The sequence below is a fragment of the Harmonia axyridis genome, chromosome 5 (assembly GCF_914767665.1).
Source record: "Harmonia axyridis chromosome 5, icHarAxyr1.1, whole genome shotgun sequence".
Lineage (NCBI taxonomy): Eukaryota > Metazoa > Arthropoda > Insecta > Coleoptera > Coccinellidae > Harmonia > Harmonia axyridis.
The window spans coordinates 36,635,586-36,651,800 of NC_059505.1; the positions used below are offsets into that span (position 1 = coordinate 36,635,586).

The window sequence follows — 16,215 nt, forward strand, 5'->3', positions numbered from 1 at the left end:
TTGTGTCAATTTTGTTCCTATATAAGATTCCGAAAACCTTTGTACTCTTATCAGTTCAGAAATGTAGCCTGATTGAGCCACAGTGTGGCGAAACAATTGTTGCTAACAATTAAATAATATAGTGGAAATTAATTCGTTTTATTTTATTTATAATGAATTTCCGCCAAGTAAGGACCGAATCCATTAAATATGTATTTTAGTATATCCTGAAACATACTAACTATATTTATCTTAAAATGATAAGGAAATGCCAGGCGGCAAATTTTCAAAGTGCCTGTTATGGTTTATTACATCTCTTGTCGTTAGACACTTCTATCTTTTGAGCGTTTTCTTGTGTACCTCCAATTTCTTTTATTACAAGGTCAGAACGATTATTGAACGCATTACGACCCTAGGACCGGATCATAAAATACCATTTGGTACCTATTTTGCTCACTCTCAATTGAGCGGTAGTTTTTCTATAGAATTCAACATGTACTTGGGTAAATATCTTATTTTCTCCTTTCTTGTTATAAGAATAAAGTTAAAACCAGAAATCATGGTTCTGCACTTCTGCAGTTTTTGCCCATTCTTATATTATTTCTTGAGAAGGATGAGAAAGAAATCGTGAAATGAAATTGTTTCTCGTATATTTTCCATTCCTCTGAGGAATCAACAAACTGATTGAGTAATTGAAAAAAAAACTAATACTTGAAATATCCAGAACCTATTTCAGATGCGCAATAAAAAAGAACCTTTTTTTTGTAAAACTTTAGAAATGTAATAATTTTCTCGAACAAAAGACAGTTATTGAGTCACAGTGTTTATGCTGCTATAATGACAGCCCTAAGAACTGGAGAACTAGTATCGGCAACAGCCGAAAATACTGCACGCTTTGTGGAAACCATCAACAACTTATTTGATGCTTTGAATAGCACACGGTTTCATTCAACAAAACCTTGTAATCGTGCACTTAGTGATAGAAATCCGGAAGTTATAACAGCCATTAATAATGGTTATGAATTAATTGAAAACTTGTATAAAGTTAGCAAAAATAACAAATTAACGAGGCCTGATAGTTTTGATGGTTTTCTATTAACTATAAATGCCGTGAAGCAATTTGCATATGATCAAAGAAATGAGGGATTCAACTATTTTTTCACGGGAAGGCTTATTCAAGATCATCTCGAGAATCAATTTTCTGTGTATCGTCAGAGAGGGGGATATAACAGAAATCCCACAGTAAGTTCATTCAGAACAGCATTCAAAATTAGCATTGTATCAGATTTTTTAAGGCCATCTGCAAGTGCCAATGCAGGTAGTAAGGCAGATGACGATGAAAATATTTTAGTGGCAGATAACAACGAACCTTTTCACTTATTGAATCTCGATGAAAACTCGTCTTCATCAGAATCGGACGATTCGGATTCTTCAAGTAGTCCAAGTAGTACTCCTGCCACCGAATTTCGAGATGAAGTGACATTGGAAAAATGTTCTGTAGTATATTTTGCAGGTTATTTGGTCAAAAAATGTTGGGAGCGTTTCGGGTGTGAAGATTGTAAAATCACTTTGGAGGCTCCTAAAAATCTTGAAAATGAAGATGAGCTCTTGATCTTTTTCAAAAATTACGGTTTAAATTTTGAATGTGGATTAAAAGCACCTACATCTTTACTGGAGAAATTCACAACAATACTTTTGGATTGTTTCAGCAAAGATATAGGGAAAAGTTGCAATGATAAAGTCATGTGTAATTTGAAAAAAAAAGTGTTAAATGCATTAAAAATTTTCTGCCCGAATGGTTCGCAACGAATATCATCTGCTCGGAACATAGAAGATATATTTTAGATTTGTTGTTAAGAACTGCAATATATAAATATTGCAAAAATATTTCCAGCCTACTTAAATCTCGGCAATCATCGAAAAATGTGAAACTGTCAATTGTTCAACATTATTGAATATACAAAAGGCCAATTTTTTGTAATATTGACTACTTTCAATGTGATCTTGTGTCAATGACCATAGCTGTCGAGACACGTTCATTTAAATAAATAAATAAATAATCATTCAAAATAATAATAATAATCAATAAAGTCCCATTTTTAGAAAATAGGACTTTATTGATTTTAATTCGTTATAAATGAACAGAAAAGCAAAACAAGGTAAACTTTTCTTCAAATATTCATAAAAACATGGGCTGATTTTTCGGTCAGAAAATATTATTACAGTCGAATAATAAAATACATAACTCTAAGAATCGTAAAAGGTTGGGAAAAAATGATCGAAACCAACTGTCAAATGCTAAATATAGCTTTTGAGAAATTTCATTCGAACTTACGACATTAGGAAATAAATGTTGATAGAAACTTTACCTATTCTCACTCAATCTATAACAAAACGATGTCAATCGAATATTCTTCAAATACATTCAATTGCAATATCGATATCCCGCAAAATGGAGTTTATTCCATTCATAAATCCTGAAAAAACCTAGAGATATCATTTCATGACGACTGGACCTGATTAGTGATTTCATGATAACTTGTAGCATTGTACTTGTTTATCACAAATATACGCCACTGGCGTAAATTCTTATTGTAGAGCAGAAAAAATATCAAAATATAGAAATCTTCTTACCACTCTATTTCAAATGTTTTAGTTCTTCAAAATAACACCAATTCTTTCAGAGGGCTCCACTTTACGGACCAATTTTTTGACAGTAAAATTCGAGGCTTAACGTGAGTGCAACTAGATGGCGCTCAACATCAACAAAATCGAAAAAAGCACTACACTGGCTTACTATCCTTTCCTTATACTATGGTTATACATATTTGAATTCTCTCATTAGCCTTGAACCTAAATACGTTAGTTTATTTTACAGGAAAATGCTAGAAGATTCTAAGATTCTACTACTGCTCATTAGAGGGCGCAACACTCTAAGTTGATTTCACTGTGATGTATTTCACAGTGAGAAGATAACTTCATAATATAATGTTTTCCATAGATTGTTAAAACTTTAATCGACTGATCATCAAATTATATTCATTCAAAAAATAAACTGATGGGAGGAATATCACCAAATAAGCGTTTTCTTTATGTCAATTTAACTCTGCCCTCTAGGGGCAATAGATTTGTTATACATTTTCAGTTTAGTTCAGAACTTAAATCTAGAGGTCTCACGCCAACATTTCAAACAAAGTTTCTTAAATTTATTTTCAACATGCGAATAAAAACTCTTTCTTGTATCACATTTCATGCATTTAGTTATAAAAAAATATTGAAACAATTTCAATTTATTCAATTTTGAGAATCCTACTGGTCCTATATTCTGCAGTATTTTTTTTTATATACAAAATTAATTTCAAACATTTAAGTCCAAAATTAGTATTTTGTTGATGGTATATGACTAATAACTATAAGTGAATATTAATGATGTTGTTTTTCATTGAATTCGGGTATTATAAATATGGCTTTAATTCTTCACTGATGAAATAATTTTTTCGTCAATTAAAGTTGTCAAACTTTCATCTTGAAATAAATTCAATTCATCATTACAAAAATACTTTAGTTAAATTTTATTTTTCTCTCCATTTGACTAAAACAGAACTAATGAGAGATTCTAACTGCAGATAACCGTTTCTTAAAAAAAAGACGTATTAGATATACTCATTTGATATCATCGTATATTCATTCTTTTTTTTTTTTCAATTTGAGAAATCTATTTTTGTTGGAAGGAGTTGATTCAATTGAATGAATTAAATAACAACTACGATAGTTATATATATACCTAAGCCCGGGTCCTCAATAATTCGAACAAGAGTTAACACACTCAAGGCTCAAAAAAAAACTCGAAGGTGAATTGAACAATTAAATAGTTTCATATCTAATGTTTTTTTGTATAAACCGTTCATCATCATTAAGTGATATGGACTTAAACGAACACACTAATGGTGAAGTTTTTCTGCCAAGGGAGTCTTTCATTAAGAACGACAATCAATAATTGTACTGAGTGTGTATTATGTAATGTCGATGTTGCGAATATAAGAAAATTAATGAAGAGTTTGAAATTTCCCAAAAAGTATACCTAAAAATTATATTTATGACATTTTTATAAATATTAGTTGCTAAGTATATCTAGCTCAAGATCACGATCCATGCATTTTAAAAGCAAAAATCAAGAAATTAGAATAAAGAAAAATTTTATATCAGAAAATTAGAAAACATGCAGAATAGGTACAATATTTTTTGTTGAAACGTCCAAATACTGGAAATTTCGAAAATGTCACTAGAAATAAATCAAATATCAAACCTAAAATCATACATCCCTATTAAATTCAACGACATACAATCATGAAATTGAGATCATACTGCAAACGAATTTTTTATTTTTTTTTGTCACTAAACCGATACGGGGAGACAGAGTTTTTGCTGAGGTTTTTATCTGTTCTCTTGTATCATACGTTGAAATGTATGATGCCCCGTTACATTTCCTCTGCTAATACTGAGATTCATCGACACATATGCTTGATTGTTTGAAATTAATATTTTGTATTGCTCTTTCTCAAAAGAATATACAGGGTGGCCATTTGAAAACGAAACAGACGAGATTACAGATGAAATAAAGTTTTTCGATAGAAATGCTCGGACAGGTCGATTTCTGTTTCGAGGGGGACAACTTAAGATGTCGGACGCATAGCGCTTCAACCCTTATTACTACAACCCTCACCCCCAAATTTTGAATAGGGAAGATGGGGTGAGTGATACCTCATTTGAAAGGTATTTTTATACTGATTTCAGCACAGTAATTGTTTTTTCATTTTATGCATTAGTTCTCGAAATATTCTTAACTAAGTATTTGAAAATGAAGCGATGTTTTCATGGCACTTGTAGTGTTTTGTGAAAAATCGACATTTTGAGCTTCAAAACAACCATGACTGTGGCTTCCTTCCTAACTAACTAACGCATGAATATTTCGAGAACTAATGCATAAAATGAAAAAACAATTACTGTGCTGAAATCAGTATAAAAATACCTTTCAAATGAGTTATCACTCACCCCATCTTCCCTATTCAAAATTTGGGGGTGAGGGTTGTAGTAGCAAGGGTTGAAGCGCTATGCGCTTAAAGAATGAAATTGTTAAAAAACGGACCCATTTGAAGAAAAAAAGGTGCTGTTTCATCGATACAATGCGCCGTGTCCCAAATCAATGAAAACAATGGCAAAATTGCATGAATTTTGCTTCGAATTGCTTCTGCATCCACCGTATTCGCCAAATCTGGCCCCCAGCGACTTTTTCCTGTACTCAGGATTCAAAAGAATGCTCGCTGAAAAGAAATTTAGCGCCAATGAAGAAGTAATCGCCGAAACTGAGGCGTATTTTGAAGCCAAAGACAAATCGTACTAAAAAAATGGTATCGAAAAGTTGGAAGATCGCTATAATAGCTGTATGTCCCTCGAAGGCAACTATGTTGAATGATAAAATCGAATTCTGCCAAAAAAATGTGTTTAACTTTGGTAGACCGGGTACTTTTCAATTGGCCTGTCACAATTTGGCATCCAGGCAAAATTTCCGGTATGACGGTCCTGGTGGCGACCCTGTACCTCACCGCTTTTTTAGATTTTTTTTACACGTTACTATAACGCAATACCACGCTGTATAAGCGCCATTAGACGATCTTCTCGGAAATTCCTCAAGAGCTGCAAATTGCGTATTAGTGAACTTCGATCGCGAATAGAGGGACCAACCTGTATGGATACAAAGCGAGGAAAATCACAGCAGTCAGCTGGTAAGGTTATGGCATCAGTATTCTGGGATGCGCAAGGTATAATATTCATTGATTACCTCCAAAAGGGCCAGACCATCAACAGCGATTATTATATAGCGTTATTGGATCGTTTAAAGAATGAAATCGTTTAAAAACTGACCCATTTGAAGAAAAATAGGTGCTGTTTCCTCAAGACAATGCGCTGTGTCACAAATCAATGAAAGCAATGGCAAAATTGCATTAATTGTGCTTCGAATTGCTTCTGCATCCACCGTATTTACCAGATCTGGCCTCCAGCGACTTTTTCCTGTTCTCAGACCTCAAAAGAATGCCAGCTGGATAGAAATTTAGCGCCAATGAAACTGAGGCCTATTTTGAAGCAAAAGACAAATCGTACTACAAAAATCGTATTGAAAAGTTGGAAGATCGCTGTATCGCCCTCGAAGGCAACTAGGTTGAATAATAAAATCAAATTTTGCCAAAAAAATGTGTTTAACTATGGTAGACCGGGTACTTTTCAATTGGCCTGTCACAATTTGGCATCCAGGCAAAATTTCCGGTATGACGGTCCTGGTGGCGACCCTGTACCTCACCGCTTTTTTAGATTTTTTTTACACGTTACTATAACGCAATACCACGCTGTATAAGCGCCATTAGACGATCTTCTCGGAAATTCCTCAAGAGCTGCAAATTGCGTATTAGTGAACTTCGATCGCGAATAGAGGGACCAACCTGTATGGATATCCGATTCAAATTGGGTAGGTGAACAGTCCAAGACGTACCCGCTTCGCTTAAAGGTGTTCGCGCTTCGATTGTTTAGTTGCGATCGCGCCAATGTTTGAATTTTCGTACGTTCTTTGCCGATTTTTCCAGTGATCAAAGTGAATCGACGCCTAATAGTGACAACAACGGGGATTTTTCCAGTGAAAACTCTGAGTTTTCTAAGGTACGTCATGGAATTTTCTTTCAGCGGATTCGTAATTTTTTTTTTTAGGATGAACGATAACATTCATCCCGTGAGACGTATTATTGTTACAATAAGTCTGCGTCTTGCTAATCAGTTGAATGAAACAAGCGTCATTTTGTGCGCTTACATTGTTCTCGAATTGCATTTTGGTTTATTATTAGCAATAATAAACTTCAATTTTGTATGATTATTTGGTTATTTACTGTTGAATTGCTCGCTGCAATCAAGTTCAAAAAGACTATTATTTTACTGAATGAGAGATAATATAGTGTGAAAGAATATCTGTTTGACAAGTGAATCATTGTTAAATAATTATTTGTTTATTCGATGGAAAATCATTTTGAATAGAATGTAATAAACTTAGTTTCCACAATATTTTGTGGAAATTAGGTTTATGATTACCCAATAATTTTTTTTCTTCAATATCTTGACCCATGCATTACAAATGTCTCGAAAGATCAATAAAAGTACAATTATTTGCAATAGTCCCAAGAAAATTCAACTGCCTCTGAAATTTTTACAGTTTATGTTGGGGAAATGTCTAGAATGTAAAATCGGAAAAAATGAGAGCTATTTACAAGAAATTTTGTACAAAAATCGGTTGCGTAACTTCGAGAAAACAATCCATGATGTTTGAAGGCAAAAAATTAATGAAACAATTGAAAATTTTCCTTCCTCAGAAACTCTGCATCATATAATTATGAAATTAAAAAATTTTAAACTTACGATGAGCCTGAATGTTATCATAAGTTTTTTCCAAGCAGTTTAAGAGTTTTTTTAAATGAAACCTTGATTCGATTCGCCTACTAAATATTCAGTAAAATTTGATTGAATTGATACATTTTTATTGTGTGTCGATATATTTTGCGTTAAAAAGTTTAAATTTGAAGTATTTTTCTTCAAACGATGCCTAAGGTCTGTTGTTGAGAATTTACATACAGGGTGTTCCTGAATTGGAGGTAGAAACGATAATGAGAGGATTCTTCAGATAGTTTCAAGAAAAAGTCCAATATAGGACCACAAAAGCTTTGTTTTTGGGGTACAGGGTGTTAAATTTAATTTTTTTTTCGAGTTTTTTTTCTGATAGCATCTGCACTTCAAAAGATATTTGGGATATACTGAAAATTAGAGCTTACATCACTTGATATGGCAATTTTAAATGCAAATCTACAAGGTGATATTTTTTCTGGAGCTGTGCTGACTTTTTTCCTTTTTTTTTTTGGTGAACCACTAATAATAATTTAAAAAAATATGAAATAAACTTTGGTTCGATTCTGACCTTTTTTCTTTCTTCTAGTTTTGCCGTATTTGCTACCGATTTCAAGGAAAAAATCAACCACTAATCACGAAATACTCAGGAAAATTCAAATTATTATAAAATCTAGTTAGAAAGCTGTGATGAATACATTAATTATTGGTTTTTGGGTTTATTTTGGCGATCTGTAGCAATAATTCATAAAGATTTGATAAATTAGTCTAATCTCACTCAGAGTAGGACTACAAAAAACGCCCTGTATTTCGAAAGCAGAGCGTTTGTGAGCCCATTTTTATAGGAATTTTTTCCTAAAATTATCCAAGGAATCTCTCATTTTACTTTGTTCCTCCAATTCAGGAACACCTTGTATAATATGATCTTGTATTATGAAGAAATTAAAAGAATGCAATATGTATCTCGTGAAAAATTTTATAGAATATGTTGAAAACAATAAAAAGCAATAGGTACCCTCTGTCCAATCAATCGTTCTAGAGAAGAAGGAAATATGTTAAGATCTTGAACCAACTACATAATTTTGGAAATACGATTACCTGAAACTTCTACATGATAACCCACAGATAACAATTTGATTAATCAAAAATTCATTATTAAATGTGTCAATGTCAACCAGAAAGACTAAGAAGGTTAATTCTTTCTCGAGGTACGACAAGACAAGATAAAATAGAGTTGCCCAAACTTTTCGTAGATCACCAAATTGAATCGTACAAATGGTTTTAGAGTTATCCAAGGTTTCCAGAAATTCTGGGTTCTGATTCAAATTTTTGTTTTGTACATTTGGGAAATTTTTCAACCGATCTCCAGAAGATTTCATCTTTATATCTAAAATGTTGGAATTTTGAGAATTGATTGAGATTTATCTAATTTTTTTTTGTTCAATTACATTGGCAGCCAGTGCTCCTTAGAGAAGTAACTACATCCTGATCTACTTCAACACCGAATCTCCTTGAAAGGTACCTTTTTGTTTATGTCCTTTTTTTCAAACCCCTTTGTTTATTTTCGTTCTCCTCGATTTTTTGTCGAAGCTTGCGTCAAATTCAACTTATATCTTACCTGGAAGTAATTAATGAAATTAAATCCCAGTTCAGTTCTTCTTCTGACAGTTCAAGATATTCTACAAACCGGTTACCAACGTCTTAAGTTTTTTTGAATTCGATCAGCCAGGATTCCAAACATCTACGTCATTATAATTTTTCCATTTACGATAAAAATTTTTAGTTGATTCCACTATTTTGTGAATCGGATGTGTGGAATTCCTAGCTATCAATGAATTCTCATTGGGAAAACATCCTTGAGGAGGTCAACAAAGAAATATAAACAGAACGTTATACCTGCGGATGGCAAGGTTTTATTTTGTATGCTATGGGTATAATGCAAATTTCTGGAATTCACAATAAGAATAATGCTGTTTCTTTTCTTATGACTTGGAAAACAATGAAATGAAATCTCTAGTTTGAAACTGAAGGATTAGCCAAACAAACGCAATGAGAAGTTTTACTGTGATAGTGACCTGAAAAAAATTGTACAGATTCGATTATTATTTTCTGCTACGTCCGAAAAAAGTCTGGCGGAGTCATCTCAGGGTGATACGGTGTATATTCGAGAGTCTTGGTGCAAAATTCATACGTTTTACATGACAAAAAATAATCAAGTTTTTCTCTTTTGTAACCTAATCAATTTTTATGACATGTTAAAGACCAGGAAGCTTCAAATTCAGATCTATATTCAATATTGGAGGTCAAATGTTGAAACGAAATTTCGTGAAGAATAAAATGAATTTCTTGTAAGCACCACGCTTCAAAAGATGTGTTTTAAATTTTCGGAGCAAAGAGTTAAGTCTGGATCAGGGTTAAGTGACTCCACATTTATTTTTGTATAAAAAATGGATGAAACGAGTTTTGTGTATCGATAAAAAGCTGTTTCTATGAGAAAAAATACAGTGCAAGCAAATAAATGGCAGGATAAGTGTTATTCAGACTTTGCTTCATCGACAACATCGGTGAAAAGGTGGTATGCTGACTTTAAAGGTAGTTTAAGGTCTCCCAAATTCGATAGTTGTTTCAGAAAACAAAAAAAAAATCAAAAAACTGGATTTGGGTAATCTTAATCTGAAGTTAAATGAGATAGCGGTGGATTTGAAGATATCAGAATGCAGTGTATTCGCTATTTTGCTTGAACAATGGTTGTCACGCTTACTCGCTGCTGGCAAGCTTATGACATCCATAATTTGGGACGTGCATGGCATATTGTTAATTGACTATATTGACAAAGGTAAAACTATCAACATAACGTTATTGGATCGATGGATTGCAAAAATTAAGAAAAACTTCATCAAATACAAAAGAAATAGTCATTTGTTTTACTAGGAAGCAAAGTAGTGAATTAACTGCCGCGGCTGATAGTTCATAGCCGAGCATTGCGAGGCTAGACATTCAGCCAAGGCAGTCAATCTACTTTGCTGCCAAATTAAACATATAATTTTTTCTTCGATTGTTTATAATGAGACATGTAGGATATTTTATTTGCAAATTATTACAATTCCCACGAATTGTGTTGTGTTGGAATGGTTGTTGCTATGGAAATGTATATGTCCATGATAATTATAGTTTGCCAACTTATGGAATATCTGACAATTTTTTGGAAAAATATCGGATATTATGGACATTGATAGCTACTTAGAAGTACTAAATCCTCCAGAAACAAGGAAGGTGGCAAAAAATATTGATTGTCAGAAAATGTCTAATGTTTCGCGTATTCGCATTGGGAATAATCACTTTACTGCCTAGGCAGGAAAGTAGTTACTTTGCTGATTGATATGTGATTCCCTAGGTTGTAGCCCATTTCGAAAGTAAAGAATATATACAATATTATACTATATGCAATAGTTATAGAAAATTTAGAGGAGCTTTAGAGTACATGTATCGCTCTTGAAGATGCTTAGACTATGTTGACGAATTTTTAAGAAGAAAGATGTGTTTTTACTGGTTAGCCTCTTCTACAATATTTTCATCATAATACTTCTTCACAGCCATCACAGTGACCTTTCACATATCCGAAAGAAGAATGTTGTAAATGTAAAATTAATTTCAATAGATAGGTACTCTTATTCGTATTATATTCGAATTTGTAACTATAATCTGGAATCGTTGACTTTATTCTTCACACATAAATTGACTTTCATACAGTACAAGAATGTGATCAAAATCAGATTATAGAAAAATAATTGTTACTTCCTAGACGATCTACATTTTCAATTTTGCTCACTGTATCATTCTTGATTTGGCTGCTAAGCAAGCAATTTGATCTTATTTTTGTGTAGGACCAGTGTTGATTTTGTGAGAAAATACAGTACCTTTAATAATAGGTGAGTGATAACTGTTTACAATCTAGAATCTGATGGAATCAATTTTATCTCTCAATTTACATAAATAGTGAATATCTTCATTGGGTCTTAAACTTTTAAATGGAAAATTTTCAAATGACGTCCTATTCGAAAATAATTTTAATTGAATAAATGGTTAGGTTTCGCCTCGTAAATGTCTTTCAAGAAAACGATTCTAGCTTAACATAACCTTTGATTTTATGACTTGTTTTGCAAGTTTTGGTGGCCAGATATTAATCAAAACTATTTGTAATCTTTTGTTATACAGATTGGTGAATTTATGATTACTCTCATGAATCATCGTCCTCTTGTTCACCTGAGAATTTATTTAGTGAAATGTTGTGATCATTTGTAGTTTACAACTATTGTTACTAAACATCCAAGGACTGGTTGAATCGATAAATATTTGAAAGTTATGTTGGGAATAACATTGAAAATTCTTCTAAATAATTTATTTCGTTTATTATGCCAGGTGAAATAAATTTCATGTGGAATTTTGTGTATCATATTATGATTGGGATATAAAAAATTTTTTTGAGGAAATTTTTGTGTGCATAGGAAGTTCTGCACGATTTTGTAAGAAGGGTTCATCCTTGGAATTTACTATCTACCATTCGAATTGAATCACTGGAGCGATTCTGACGCTCACAAAAACTCCAAAAAAAAACTACTCACAAAACTACATAGTACATATCTTCTATTGACGTCAAAGCTCAAACTCAAGATATTTTTTATACGTAAGAATTTTAAATATACATCTGGTCATAAATAACAGCTGCTCGTCTACCAATTATATCCCATAAACAAATTCAAAGATTTCCTTTTAAATTGGAATACAGATTCCAAGAAGACATTCTGCTGGATTAATATCCTAAGAAGAAAAATGTAGTGACAAGACCGGTGAAGATCCAGTAACGTAGACAAGTTTGCCTTGATCCCTGTTGCGGTTTTTTTTTAATCTGGTAGGCAATCAATGACGAATATAATTTTTGAGTTAGTCCACGTACCAAGTAACATGTTATTTTGAGAGAAGGAAATCAATAATTGATCGGTAAATGTTAATTATGTAAGAGCTATGCTGGCATGTCATTTGAGTTTGCAATTTATAGACGTAAAAAAAGAAATTGGTCGCTCTTTGGTAATGGTCAAACAACGAATAGATAATGTATAATTATTTTCAAGAATTTTGGTTTGATACTTCCTGTAGCAACCTTTAGACCACATCGGTGATCGAAATCGACTATAGGTATAATATAATAATGAATCTTTGGAATCGTTCACAGATCAACTTTTTTCATCTCTCACTGAAATTTTCGAAATGCATTTCGAAAATTTCATTTCATTTCATGAAATGATTCGAATCAGAAAACCCTGCAAATTTTCTCTCATTTATTACTCTAACGAATGAAGTTATTGAATAAATAAAATTTGAAAATGTGATTAGAATATTCCGAGTTAGTCCGGGAGCCAGGTGCAAATTTGGTTGATTATTTCCTCTCGAGAGATACTTGGTGAGATGCATCAGATAATAGTAATAAAAAGCCTCGTGAACGTCAGCTACGACTCGGTTGGGGGGGAGAGTAGCGGCAGCCCCCCAAACACGAAGAAAAAAAAAATACATTCAGTCATTTCCTCCCAACTGAAAATTTGTCAAATTGTAGCTAACCCAATATCTAGACGAAAAAAAAAATCAGCTGGCTATAGCATGGTGGATTATACGTCAGCTGGTGCCTCAAACATGAAAAAAAATTTTTTCAATGACAGCTCTGATAGCGACTCTGATACTGAATCAGAGAGTGGAAGTAACTAAATATTATTGTGCAACATGTGGAGAAAGTCCTTTTCTCGCGAGTGTGGCACTCTCTGATTCATCATCAAAGTCGCTGTCAGAGCTGTCATTGAAAATATTTTTTTTTTTCATGTTTGAGGCACCAGCTGACGTATAATCCACCATGCTATAGCCAGCTGATTGTATTTTTTCGTCTAGATATTGGGTTAGCTACAATTCGACAAATTTTCAATTGGGAGGAAATTATTGAATTTATATTTTTTTCTTCGTGTTTGGGGGGCTGCCGCCGCCCTCCCCCCCAGCAGAGTCGCAGCTGACGTTCACGAGGCTTTTTATTACTATTACCTGATGCATTCTACTAATTACCGTTTGAGAGGAACTTGGTCATGTATATCTGTTACTGGCTCCCGGACTAAGTTTTCCAATCAGAGGTTTAATTTCGAATTGCTCGATATCTGGGCAGTTGTCATTTTTTAAGCTGTCATATTTTGACATTTGACAAGGAAAACAATGGTGGTCATTTTGAATATCTTCAATTTGCTCTCTGTTTCAACTTCTTTAATTTTCGATAAATCTTCTCAATTCAAAGTACATAGGTACTCCTATTATTATGAAAAAACAAATCTTCAAATATTTTATGCCAATTACGGTAATGTTTAGAGCCTTCCATCAGGTGTATCATTTAAAAAAAACCTTCGAGATTTGAATTCCACTGAAATACCAGTGGTGTTTAAGTTGGGGGGGTCGTTGAAGATAAATCATATCGGTTTTGGACACATGAGAGACAAGATTTTTATTACTAAAAGCTGGCTATTATACAGGGTTAGAACTATTTAGAGGGTCACTACAGGTATATCGAAAACCGTTAGAAATACAGGGTGACTTAAATTACAAAAAAGTTGCGTTGGTGTGAACAGATCCGAAATATCCCCATTGGTTCCAGAGATATCTCGAAAAAATGAAAATCGAGCTTTTCTTTTTTTTCTGTATAACTCATTTATTTTTGGAGATACTTTAACGCAATTTGGTTTATAGCCATTATCCAATATAGAGATACTGATGGTGTCGTCAGATTTGTTCTGTTTTCCATTGTTTCAGAGACTCGATAGTCAAGTGATAATTTCACATTATAACTCTTCAAATTTGAGTACCTAGACTCGATATTTTTGTAGGGTGTGATACATTGTTCAATTCGTAATTTTTTTCTTCATCACCTCATAAGGAAAACCAATATGGTGTTCATAAAAAAAATGACTATCGCGTCTCTGAAACAATGAAAAACTTAAAAAAATTTGATGACACCAAACTGGATTTTGTGAAGTTATCTCCAGAAACAAATTAAAAAAAACAGAAAATCTCGATTTTCAGTTTTTTTGGGATATCTCGGAAATTATTGGAGATATTTTGGATCTGTTTACACAAACACACTAATCCCTGAATAAACCATTTTTTTTGTGATTTAAGCCACCCTGTATCTCTAACGGTTTTCGATATCCTTGTAGTGCCTCTCTAAATAGTTCTAACCCTGTATATTGCTTGTGTGTAATCGAGGGTTCAAAAACTTTTTTCACGAGATTTTTATAATTATTAGTGGCAATAATAAACCGAAATCCGACACAAATATGTTAATTATTGATTTGTATTCATTGGAACCTCTCAGCGATAGGACAGTGATGAATAGATTTCCTTGTCACGTACAATATGATCGAATCTAAATTATGAAGCGCGTGTTTGCGGATTCTGGTTCTAGATATATTTCAACAATCTTTCATCACACCTTATCAATAATTTGGGTACCTACATGAGGGAGATTACCTTGACTTGCAACCAACACGAAAAAAAAAGATACTTCACGTTATTGGTAGTTTTCCATTCAAGAAGTCGTCGTCCTAAACATTCCAGCTCACGGCCAAATTGAAGAAAAAATCCAACGATCATCAATTTATAATCCTCATTTACCAGGCTCTATTAATAAGTGTCACTTGTGTGAAATTAGTAGAGAATCATGTAATGGAGATAAAACATCAATTTTTAGCTTGTAAGACGCGAGATAATAGTCAATTTTACCTTGTTTAACTTTAAAGCGAATCCTCTGAAATTCCTCGACACATAATTTGTGTTACTCCTATCAAATCATATTCACAGGTGAAACACCACAGAAGGTCAAACTTAATAGCTTAGGGTCGCAGTTTTTTATTTTTAATTTTAATTACTTCGTTTTATGCGAAAATCAAACAGATAGTAAAAGAGAAATATTGAAATGTTTGTTTAAATTTGCATATGTATAATATGCAATTTTTAGTTGTTTTTCTTTTTATCTTTCACATACAATTTTTAAATTAGGTGGTTTGTTCTACTTTTTTTTCATAAGTAATATTGTTTCACATTTTACCAAGATCTATTGATAAATCTCACTTGTGTGAAATTAGTAGAGAATCGTGTAAATGAAGATAAACATTAAGTTTTAGCTTGTAAGACGCGAGATAAAAGTCAATTTTACCTTGTTTAACTATAAAGCGAATCCTCTGAAATTCCTCGACACACAATTGGTGTTACTCCAATCAAATCATATTCACAGGTGAAATACCACAGAAGGTCAATATTTTATAGCTTAGGGTCGCAGTTTTATTTTTAATTTTAATTACTTCGTTTTATGCGAAAATCAAACAGATAGTAAAAGAGAAATATTGAAATGTTTGTTTAAATTTGCATATGTATAATATGCAATTTTTAGTTGTTTTTCTTTTTATCTTTCACATACAATTTTTAAATCAGGTGGATTGTTCTTCTTTCTTCCATAAGTAATGTTATTCCACATTATTTTCACATTTATATTTTCTAAATACATTTAGGGTAGCTTAGAACATTAAAACTAACTTCAAATGCAGAAGGGTAAATTATTGTCTTCTTTTATGATGAATCTACCTGACATACATTTTCTACCTGTATTTATTGCTTCCATAGATAATGATTTTGTTCCAAGACTTTGAATATTTCATTCAATAGGCTGAATAATTGATGTCCGTTGCAATAAGAATATAGTCATAATTGTTGCTATTACTA

At 32.7% G+C, this 16,215-nt stretch overlaps 1 protein-coding gene across 2 annotated transcripts in view; it reads left to right on the forward strand.

The window, feature by feature from the left end:
- The first annotated feature begins 6,485 nt into the window (after positions 1–6,485).
- Positions 6,486–16,215, forward strand: part of LOC123679768 (ABC transporter G family member 20) — a 43,761-nt gene continuing 34,031 nt past the window's right edge. Inside the window, exons 1-2 of one of the 2 annotated variants that reach the window (XM_045617251.1) lie at positions 6,486–6,687; positions 8,873–8,934. The gene's annotated coding sequence lies outside the window, so the exon portion shown is untranslated. The remainder of the gene's footprint in view (positions 6,688–8,872; positions 8,935–16,215) is intronic. The other variant, XM_045617250.1, reaches the window with a different exon arrangement.